Genomic DNA, 10,776 nt, shown 5'->3' with positions numbered 1-10,776 from the left:
GGTATATTTACTAAGGTGCGTTTTTAAAGAAGTGGAGCTGTTGCCCATAGCAACCATTCAGAGTCTACTTAAAATGTATCTAGCCCCTTTTAGATTAGAATCTAGTTGAGTAACATCTCCACAGTGGTTCTTGTGCACACTGCACCCATTATAGATACGCCACTGTGGAGATGTTACCCATTATACACCACTGTGGGTAACATCTCCACAATGGCGTATCTATAATGGGTGGAGTGTGCACAAAAGCTCCTGAGTCCGAGGGGGCCCACACCGCGCACATTGATTCTACATTCACACCGCGTACACTGATTCTACTTACTCTCCGGAGTCCAGCTGCAGTGTCAGTTTACTTTAGTAAATATAACCCTTAGGGCCAGATGTATCAGGCTTCAAAAAGTGATTAAGTGAAGAGTAATAAACAACCAGCCAATCAACTCCTACCTGTGATTTTTCAAATGCAGCCTGTAAAATGGCAGGTATGAGCTGATTGGCTGACTGTTTATCACTCTCCACTTTATCACTTTTTGAAGCTTGATACATCTGGCCTTTAATGTATAATACAGACTCAGAGCTACAGACTCATAGAATGACCATACAATTACGATCTTGGAAATCTAATGGATACTTACTTACTGAATAAGCAATAAATCAACCAGAGAACATGAATTTTAAATTATTTATTGCTGAAAAAATATAAAACATAAAAATACTAGGAAATGTTGACCTGATATTTCTGCGACCAGAGCAGACTATATAGTGCAAATTGGGCACCAGTAAATCAGTGTCAACCTTCTCTGATCGACGAAGGCAATGTGAACATGTAGGAGCTCCTGTCAAAAATCATCATGTATTTCTGTGGAAAGTCTTATAGTCACAGCCTGAAAAGACACAAATTAGGACACTCATTAGGAGAAATAGTGTAGTGCTTATGGACACTGATAAATGAAGGTTATGCAAATTAATATTATATATAATTCTATACATAATTACTCCTATCTAAAGTTATGATCTGGTAGACAAATTTGCCAAAGCTAGAACAGCCGGTAAGAGGGAGATGATTTTCTATAGAGCAGTGGTTCTCAAACTCTGTCCCCAGGACCCCACACAGTTCACACTTTCCAGGTCATCTGACAGTTGCACAGGTTACTAAGCCCCATACACACTAGAGGGGCTCGTGAGCGATAAGATTCACAATATCATCTAGTGTGTACACTCAATGGGGTTTATTCAACGGTTTCTATGAGCAGTGCTGCCTTCTCGCTGTCACAGCTCGCAGGTCAGTATTCAACTGCCCCTCCTGCACACGGCATTTCCCCCTCACTAGGTTTTTGGAGTGAGGTTGAAACGGCATAAGCGGACGCTAAAACAGCAAGGCTTGTGGCTAAATGCAGCAGGCTCCCTGCATTAGCTGCCGTCCACTGAAAGTGAGGATTTCCCTGGCATGTTGAATAGGGTAAGCAGCCGGCACTGGGGTTAAACGGCGAGGATCATTGAATACGGGCCATATGGTTAATGATATGCCCTCCTGCACGTCGTTAATCATGATTTATGTCCACAGAACGTGCAGGTCAATTTCTCTATATAGCCAAAATAGCCCGCATGTTCTGCAGGTCTCGATGATGTCACATAATGATATCAGTTACCAATGGCGTTCAGTGTGTATGCTCAATATCATTTGCCCAGAGGTTCAGAGAAAACGCTGACTACCTGTCTATTGAACATCTTTCATATCATCTAGTGTGTATGGGCCTTTACTCACTGACACATTTTAAAAGATCCACAGGTGGAGCTAATTATCTCACTTGTGATTCTGTGAGGAGACATGATAAGCATTTCCTGTGTGGGGTCCTCAGGACAGAGTTTGAGAACCTATGCAATAGAGATTTCGAGTATCCATACACACTGACAGGGTCCTGAATGCATAATGGACCATGAAAAACAAAAATGTCAAAACTCATGTAAAAAGGAAAATAAAAACAATTTAATGCAGCGCAAAATACTATTCCAAGACCATATAATCTCCAGTATGAGGTAACATTGGAAATGCTAATGTCTGATCTCATTAAATGCGTTGATTGTAATTTATACCAACCTGGAAATCTCTGATAAAAGTAAGAAAAAATGTAACAAATCCAAAAGCCACGATCCACTCACAGATGGCACTTGCTTGGTGATATGGGGATGGCTGTAGGAAGAGAAGGGGTTAGTAGAGGACTCTCAACAATTTGACATTATGAGGACATTACCAGAGGCAAACACTGCCAGTCAACATTAGTCAGATGTTCTTAAAAACTTGTCCCGATGCATTCAGTAAATGTTGCTGACAGGCACGGTGTGATACCCAAAAAGAGTTTTCCAGTAGAGCACCCATTTTGTTTTAGGAATAGGATAATATATCATTCTCTGTTCTCTACTTTTGGGGGAGAAAATAACTTCCACATGCAGTGCAATTGGAATTTTTGACTGGCTATTTAAGGGAATGTCCTGTTCATTTATTTATGTTCAAGGTGAGAAAAAGGGGCATGTTTGGCCCCGAAAACGTTGGCTCATTTGAGATTACATTACTGCACTAAATAAATCACTTTTGGATATTTGATGAGACTCCCGAGTGCCACTGCATACTACCCTATCTATTACTCACGTCACAGGGGGCATAGGAGCGGCTGTACAAGTAAGCCGAGTGCTGGACCTACACAAAGGCATGGTATCAGAAAAGGAGGTGTTACCCATTACACATTATGGAACACACCGTAATGCCCATTACACATTATGGAACATACCATAATGCCCATTACACATTATGGAACACACCGTACTGCTTATTACAGAATATTACACAATCCATTATACCCATTACACATTATGGAACACACCATTATGCCCATGACCAATGTTCCCTCTAATTTTATGAAGGCTGTGTGCGGCAAAAGATTTTGTTTGTGCAACTTTGGAAGGAAATTTTTATTTTTGTGCGTCACTTATGTTAGGCGCCGTGGGAGCGCTTCTGGAAGGACAGAGCGGCATGTACGCTTAGCCGCCTGTCCTTCCGGCTCTGACGTCCGGTTGCCTAGCAACCAGGGACGCCGGAGGACGCAGCGTCGGAGCGTGACGCCCGTCCTCCCTCCTCACGTCTCTCAGCGCCTGAGACGCGGCAGCGCCGTTGCTTAGCAACGGCAGACGCTGCTAGGCAGAGAGGAAAAGCCGCGAAATTCAACAGGCCGCAGGTGTCGGAAAGGACTCGTTATGACAGGCGGGACTCAGGCCTCCATTCTCATTGGCTCCTAGCCTTCTTATCTAGGAAGCCAGCCCTGCAGTCCTCGCCGGTGATAGCTCCTGTTTGGACCTATCTGTCTGCTGCTCTCCGGTCCGTTTCCCTGCTGTTCCCAGCGGCTCCTTTGTGGTCTCCTCTTCCATTGGTTCCTCCTGTGTCGTGAGTTGCCCCTTTGGGGTAGTTTCATTCACACCTTCTTTATTGTCATTACCTTACTCATTACCTGTGTTCTCTGTCTGCCGCATTGGCAGGTCATTTATGCTGGAAAGGTCCATTGCTTCCCACTCATTCTCTCCCCTTGTCTCCCAGTTTTTCTGGGGTTTTCCAGTCCCTCCTGCTCTTTGTATACTTTGGTATTGTGTCTTATATTTTGTATGGTTCCCTGGGCGACGGTTGTCGCGGGTTGTGGCGACCAGGTCGCGGGCGCTTAGTTGCGTTAGCCAGGGCCCGGCAAGTCGCCGTTTGTTAATTTCAGTTAGGCCCCTCAGTCAGCTTTCCTCTTGACCGTACCCTAGGGGGGTCCCCGGCTCCTTGTCCTCTCATAACACCTGGCTGCACCGGAGCTTGGGTGGGCTTAACCTACCCATTCAAACGTGGCGGCTACAGGCGAAGCCTAGTAACACCTGCAGGAGTCGGTCACCCAGCCTGGGGGGTACAACAGAGGTAGTATAGGGTTTGGCCGTGGCTGTCCTAAACAGCAGTCCCGGCGGTGGGGTCACACCCGAAACCTAACATTATCACCGGCCATACAAAAAAAAAAAAAAAAAAGATTTTTTTTTTTTCCCTCTCTCCCTTCCCCTTTCTTATTCTCCCGTTTTTCTGGACAGATAGCATTTTGGGTGTGTATATCTTTGTTGTCTCTGGTGTGGATCTGTTATTAAGATGAATCCCACTCCTGAGGGTCAGGCCCAGGCATTTGCCAGTCAATTACAAGGTTTAACGCAGATGGTTCAAAATTTATCTCTTAGGATGAAAACCCAGGAGGAGGGTGTACGAGGAAATCCGCCGGTTCTGGTAGAACCCAAAATTAATCTTCCAGACCGGTTTTCGGGTAACCGGAAGGATTTCTTTAATTTTAGAGAAAGTTGTAAGCTTTATTTCAAACTGCGACCCCGGTCATCCGGCTCTGAATTACAGCAAGTTGGTTTAATTATGTCTTTGCTTCAGGGGGATCCCCAGACTTGGGCTTTTGGGTTAAAGTCCGATAATCCCGCCTTAGCGTCGGTGGATGCTTTCTTTAAATCATTAGGACTTCTATATGATGACCCTGATAGAGAGGCGTCTGCCGAGAGTCATCTGCGCTCTCTCAGGCAGGGCCGGAACCCTGCAGAAGCATATTGCACAGAATTCCGACGGTGGTCGAATGACTGTGGCTGGAATGACCCGGCATTACGTAGCCAATTCAGGCTAGGGCTTTCTGAAGCCATTAAAGATAGCCTTATCCAGTATCCCGTCCCGGGATCCATTGATAAACTCATGGAGTTATCGATTAAAATTGATCGGCGTCTTAGGGAACGCAGGTCTGAGAGAGGACCTAGTTTGAGGCCTACTTCCCTCGGCTTTGTACCCTCAGAGGACGAAGAAGAACCAATGCAAATTGGTGCTTACCGCATCACCTCAGATGAGAGAGCTCGCCGGATGAATGCCGGTTTATGCATTTATTGCGGGAGCAAAGGGCATTTCCTCCGCGCTTGTCCCAACAAGTCGGGAAACGCCAAAACCAAGTGAATGCAGAGGGGATTCACTTTGGTTCTCTTCTTATTTCCCCTCACAATGCATTATTAGTCCCTACTGAGATTCAGGGTATAGAGGTGAAGATGTCAGTTACTGCATTTATTGATAGCGGGGCAGCTGGGAATTTTCTAGATATTCAGCTGGCTGAAAGACTGGCCATCCCCCTGCTCCCTCTGAAAAAACCTGTAATAATGCGAGGCCTGGACGGCAGCCCGTTGGTCAACGGAGTGGTCCGCCATCAGACCCCGCCAGTTTCCCTACGTGTGGGCATTTTTCATACAGAAAAAATTTCTTTCTTTCTTATCTCATGCGCCACTGTGCCGATCGTTTTGGGTCACCCCTGGCTCCGGATTCATAACCCACAGATTGACTGGCAGGCAGGGGAAATAACTCGTTGGAGTAATCATTGCTCCAGTCATTGCCTAGGGCAGCCTATACTCGGGGCAATGGTTTCCGTGGAGGGGATTCCAGCGGCCTACGCTGACTTCCAGGATGTCTTTTCTAAAGGCGAAGCTGAGGTCTTACCCCCTCATCGCACATACGATTGCGCCATTGAGCTAATTCCCAAGGCACAATTTCCCAAAGCCAGACTTTATTCCTTGTCTGGACCTGAGACGCAGTCCATGAATACCTATATTCAAGAAAATTTGGCTAAAGGCTTTATTCGGCCCTCAAAGTCTCCCTTAAGTGCAGGGTTCTTTTTTGTTTCCAAAAAGGATGGCTCCTTAAGACCCTGTATAGATTACAGGGCACTCAACAAGATAACGGTAAAAAAAAAAAGAATCCATTACCATTAATATCTGTGTTGTTTGACCAGCTTCGCACCGCTAAGATCTTTTCTAAGATCGACCTGCGCGGTGCCTACAACCTTGTCCGCATAAAAGCGGGAGACGAATGGAAGACTGCCTTTAGTACCCAAACAGGGCACTACGAATATCTCGTAATGCCATTCGGCTTGTCCAACGCACCAGCGGTCTTCCAAGATTTCATCAATGACATCCTTAGAGATTTCTTGGGAGTCTTCGCTGTGGTCTATTTAGACGACATTTTGATCTACTCCAGCTCGTTGGAAGAACATCGCCATCAGGTCAGGTTAATTCTTCAAAGGCTTAGAGAACATCGTCTCTTTGCTAAGCCTGAGAAGTGCGAATTCGAAGTTACTAAGGTATCCTTTTTAGGATACGTGATTTCCTCGGAAGGCTTTTATATGGAACCCAAAAAACTGCAAGCAGTGTTAGATTGGGTCAAGCCCACGACCCTTAAAGCTGTCCAAAGATTTTTAGGGTTTGCAAATTACTATAGGCGGTTTATCCGCTCTTTTTCTGATGTGGTAGCTCCCATCGTGGCGCTCACAAAAAAGGAAGCAGATCCATCCCAGTGGCCTCCCCAGGCAGAAGAGGCATTCCGGGCCTTAAAACAAGCTTTTGTGTCCGCTCCCATTTTAAGACATCCCGATCCCCAACTACCGTTTGTCGTTGAAGTCGACGCTTCTGAGGTAGGGGCAGGGGCAGTCCTGTCTCAACAGGATCCTGAGTCCTTATTTTTTTTTCCTTGCGCCTACATGTCTCGAAAATTCTCTACTGCAGAGATGAACTATGACGTCGGGAACCGGGAATTGTTGGCCATAAAATGGGCATTCGAAGAATGGAGGCATTGGTTGGAAGGGGCCAATCATCAGATTCTGGTTATCACAGACCACAAAAATTTACAATACCTGGAATCAGCAAAGCGTCTGAATGCCCGACAAGCCCGGTGGGCATTATTTTTTACACGTTTTAACTTTATTATCTCTTACCGTCCCGGGTCTAAAAATGTAAGAGCAGACGCATTGTCTCGGAGTTTCTTACCCAAACAAGGGTTGCGGGAATCTCCGCGGCCCATTCTTCCGGCATCAATTATCCATTTTGGCATTACTCAGACCCTCAAGGATCTACTTCTGCAGGTCCAGGGTCAGGCACCTAGACAGATGCCTCTCGGCCATTTATTTGTGCCGCAGTCCTTGAGAAAACGGGTCTTAGAGGAGTTCCATGACAGCCAGATTGCAGGGCATTTCGGCATCAAGAAGACACTTGATCTTCTCTCCCGATGCGTCTGGTGGCCGAGCATGGTTCCAGATACCAAGGAGTACATCCAGTCTTGTCCCGATTGTGCTAGACACAAGATTCCCAGAGTGTCGCCCACAGGACAACTTATCCCCTTGGCAATTCCCTCCAGACCATGGTCACATATTGCCATGGATTTTGTGGTCGACCTACCTCTATCATCAGGTTTTCGAGTAGTATGGGTGATTATTGACAGGTTCAGTAAGATGGCCCACTTTGTTCCTTTGCCCCAGTTGCCATCAGCCAATAAGTTGGCCAAATTGTTTCTAGCTCATGTTTTCAAACTTCATGTTCTTCCAACCGATATAGTTTCTGATCGAGGTCCGCAGTTTATTGCCCGGTTTTGGAAACTTTTTTGCAATGCATTAAAGATCAAGTTGAGTTTAACTTCCGCTTATCATCCCCAATCCAATGGGCAGACGGAACGCCTTAATCAATCCTTGAAGCAATATCTGCGCCTTTTTGTGTCCAAAGCTCAGAATGACTGGTCGGAGTTCCTCCCCGTTGCCGAGTTCGCATATAACAACTCCTATCACTCGGCTACCCGGACTTCACCTTTTGTAGCCAATTATGGCTTTCACCCTAAAGCCACTGCTCTGGCTCCAGAGGGATCAGTAGTTCGCTCTTCCACTACTGCCCGTTTAAAGGTCATTTGGAAGGAGGTACACGACGCTCTTAAGAGGGCTGCTCTTCAGGAAAAAGTTTTTTCTGACCGGTCAAGACGACCATGCAACTTTAAAGTAGGCGATAAAGTCTGGTTGTCTACTCGGAACATCAGATTGCGACAAGGAACTTCTAAATTTGGTCCAAAATTTATTGGTCCATTTGCCATTGTGAAGAGAGTTAATCCTGTAGCCTTTCGGTTACAAATTCCTAGGGCTTTAAAGATAGCCAATACTTTTCATGCCTCTCTGCTCAAGCCCGTTTTCACGTCTAGGAAATTTCCTCGAAAGGCAGACCTGGGTAAACCACCTGTTAATGTCCATGGACAGTCAGAATTTCTTGTAGAAAAAATCTTGGATTGCAAGGTCTCTCGAGGTTCTTTATGTTTCCTTGTCCATTGGAAAGGATACGGCCCGGAAGAGAGGTCATGGGTTCCCGATAGGGATCTGCACGCCCCACGCCTCAAAGCAAGTTTCTTTCGGGATTTCCCTCAGAAAACAAGGCTTCGGGGTTCTTTAACCCCTCCTCAAGGGGGGGTACTGTTAGGCGCCGTGGGAGCGCTTCTGGAAGGACAGAGCGGCATGTACGCTTAGCCGCCTGTCCTTCCGGCTCTGACGTCCGGTTGCCTAGCAACCAGGGACGCCGGAGGACGCAGCGTCGGAGCGTGACGCCCGTCCTCCCTCCTCACGTCTCTCAGCGCCTGAGACGCGGCAGCGCCGTTGCTTAGCAACGGCAGACGCTGCTAGGCAGAGAGGAAAAGCCGCGAAATTCAACAGGCCGCAGGTGTCGGAAAGGACTCGTTATGACAGGCGGGACTCAGGCCTCCATTCTCATTGGCTCCTAGCCTTCTTATCTAGGAAGCCAGCCCTGCAGTCCTCGCCGGTGATAGCTCCTGTTTGGACCTATCTGTCTGCTGCTCTCCGGTCCGTTTCCCTGCTGTTCCCAGCGGCTCCTTCGTGGTCTCCTCTTCCATTGGTTCCTCCTGTGTCGTGAGTTGCCCCTTTGGGGTAGTTTCATTCACACCTTCTTTATTGTCATTACCTTACTCATTACCTGTGTTCTCTGTCTGCCGCATTGGCAGGTCATTTATGCTGGGAAGGTCCATTGCTTCCCACTCATTCTCTCCCCTTGTCTCCCAGTTTTTCTGGGGTTTTCCAGTCCCTCCTGCTCTTTGTATACTTTGGTATTGTGTCTTATATTTTGTATGGTTCCCTGGGCGACGGTTGTCGCGGGTTGTGGCGACCAGGTCGCGGGCGCTTAGTTGCGTTAGCCAGGGCCCGGCAAGTCGCCGTTTGTTAATTTCAGTTAGGCCCCTCAGTCAGCTTTCCTCTTGACCGTACCCTAGGGGGGTCCCCGGCTCCTTGTCCTCTCATAACACCTGGCTGCACCGGAGCTTGGGTGGGCTTAACCTACCCATTCAAACGTGGCGGCTACAGGCGAAGCCTAGTAACACCTGCAGGAGTCGGTCACCCAGCCTGGGGGGTACAACAGAGGTAGTATAGGGTTTGGCCGTGGCTGTCCTAAACAGCAGTCCCGGCGGTGGGGTCACACCCGAAACCTAACAACTTATATATAACTGGAAAATGACGTTCAGCATTTGTGTTAACTTTACTTCAAAATGGTATTAAACATTTAAAACACAGCCCACAATGTAGTTAATGGGTGAAACACACATTAATTGAGTCCAGAACTGCAAAAAGGGACCACTGCTGCTTTGTGCGCTCTGTTGTAATGTCTGTGCACACGCTCGTTGAGTTGTGTGCGCGCGCACGCGTGAACAGCTTAGAGGGAACACTGCCCATGACTCATTATGGAACACACCTTCTAATAATAGCCATGAAAGTGAGTGCTAAGTACCAGTGGAAACACAGATATATATATATATATATATATATATATATATATATATATATACAGCGAATAGCCGGCACTTGCACTCTGTGATCAGCGCGGCGGTGCGCAGGACAAGCCTCAGCTCACACTTATTCCTACTATCTCCGGCACTCGCCTATAATCTCTTGAAGAACTCACAAACACACAATGTGCATTGCAACGTTTCGGACCGGTTTAATTCAGTCCGTCATCAGGCAGCAAAATATCAACAGTGTATAATACAAAACATACCTTTATACCTGAAGCGTCTCCTCTCTTCCCGCTTCTCCCGTCTCCTGGCTTCCGCCCCCTCCACCGGAAGTGTGGAGCTCTCATCACTCCCCCTGCAACCAGGAGCTAGGTGCGTTGCCACGGTAACCTGGTGCGTTCAGAGAGGACGCACAAGAACACATACAAGATCACCTGTGTAACAGAGAAAAATAGAAAAAAGAACATACATATAAGTATCTACATAATATACAAATATATACAAAAAAGAGAACATCTGTGCTTCACTATATCTACTCAGCACACACTTCACTAACACAACTCCTAAATGCTGGTATCTACATATAGAACAATGCTATAAGAATATACTCAAATTCAACTGTTCATTTAACCCACGAGGGTGTACTGTATCCAGCATATGAATCCACTTGGATTCTAGGCAAAGTAATTTCTTCCCCCTGTCCCCACCTCTATGATCATCTGGGACATGATCAATTATCATGTGTTTAAGATTTGCGATGGTATGGTGCTCTGTCAAAAAATGCTTTGCTACAGGTTGGTCGTTACCCTTCCCACTCAGGGCAGCTCTAATCGCTGAGCGGTGTAGTGCCATACGCTCCTTAAAGGGTAGTATGGTCTTACCTACATATGCCATGCCACATGGACATTTAATCAAATAGACCACATGTGTCGTGCTGCAGGTCAATGGATATTTGATGGTATACTTAGTACCATTGTGGGGATGATAAAAATATTTACCTGCAACCATGTGTCCACATGTGGTACACCCCGTGCATTTATAGCACCCATTAGGTCTACTGCTTAATCCTTTAAGTGTATTGGCATGTTCAGTAATATCGGATTTTATGACCCAATCCCTCACATTCTTTCCTCTTTTGTAGCAAG

General features: G+C 46.5%; 1 long non-coding RNA gene across 1 annotated transcript; it reads right to left on the bottom strand.

Annotated features, from left to right (window-relative positions):
• Positions 1 to 662: 662 nt before the first annotated feature.
• Positions 663 to 3,232, bottom strand: LOC146072396 (uncharacterized). Its single transcript, XR_014473107.1, has 2 exons — positions 2,093 to 3,232; positions 663 to 878 (listed from the first exon to the last, which is right to left on the bottom strand). It is a non-coding gene; the product is annotated as an uncharacterized LOC146072396 (long non-coding RNA).
• Between the last annotated feature and the right edge of the window lie 7,544 nt (positions 3,233 to 10,776).

This window comes from Crinia signifera, chromosome 4 (genome assembly GCF_055691185.1).
Source record: "Crinia signifera chromosome 4, ASM5569118v1, whole genome shotgun sequence".
Classification (NCBI taxonomy): domain Eukaryota; kingdom Metazoa; phylum Chordata; class Amphibia; order Anura; family Myobatrachidae; genus Crinia; species Crinia signifera.
This window is presented reverse-complemented; position numbering and strand designations above follow the sequence as displayed.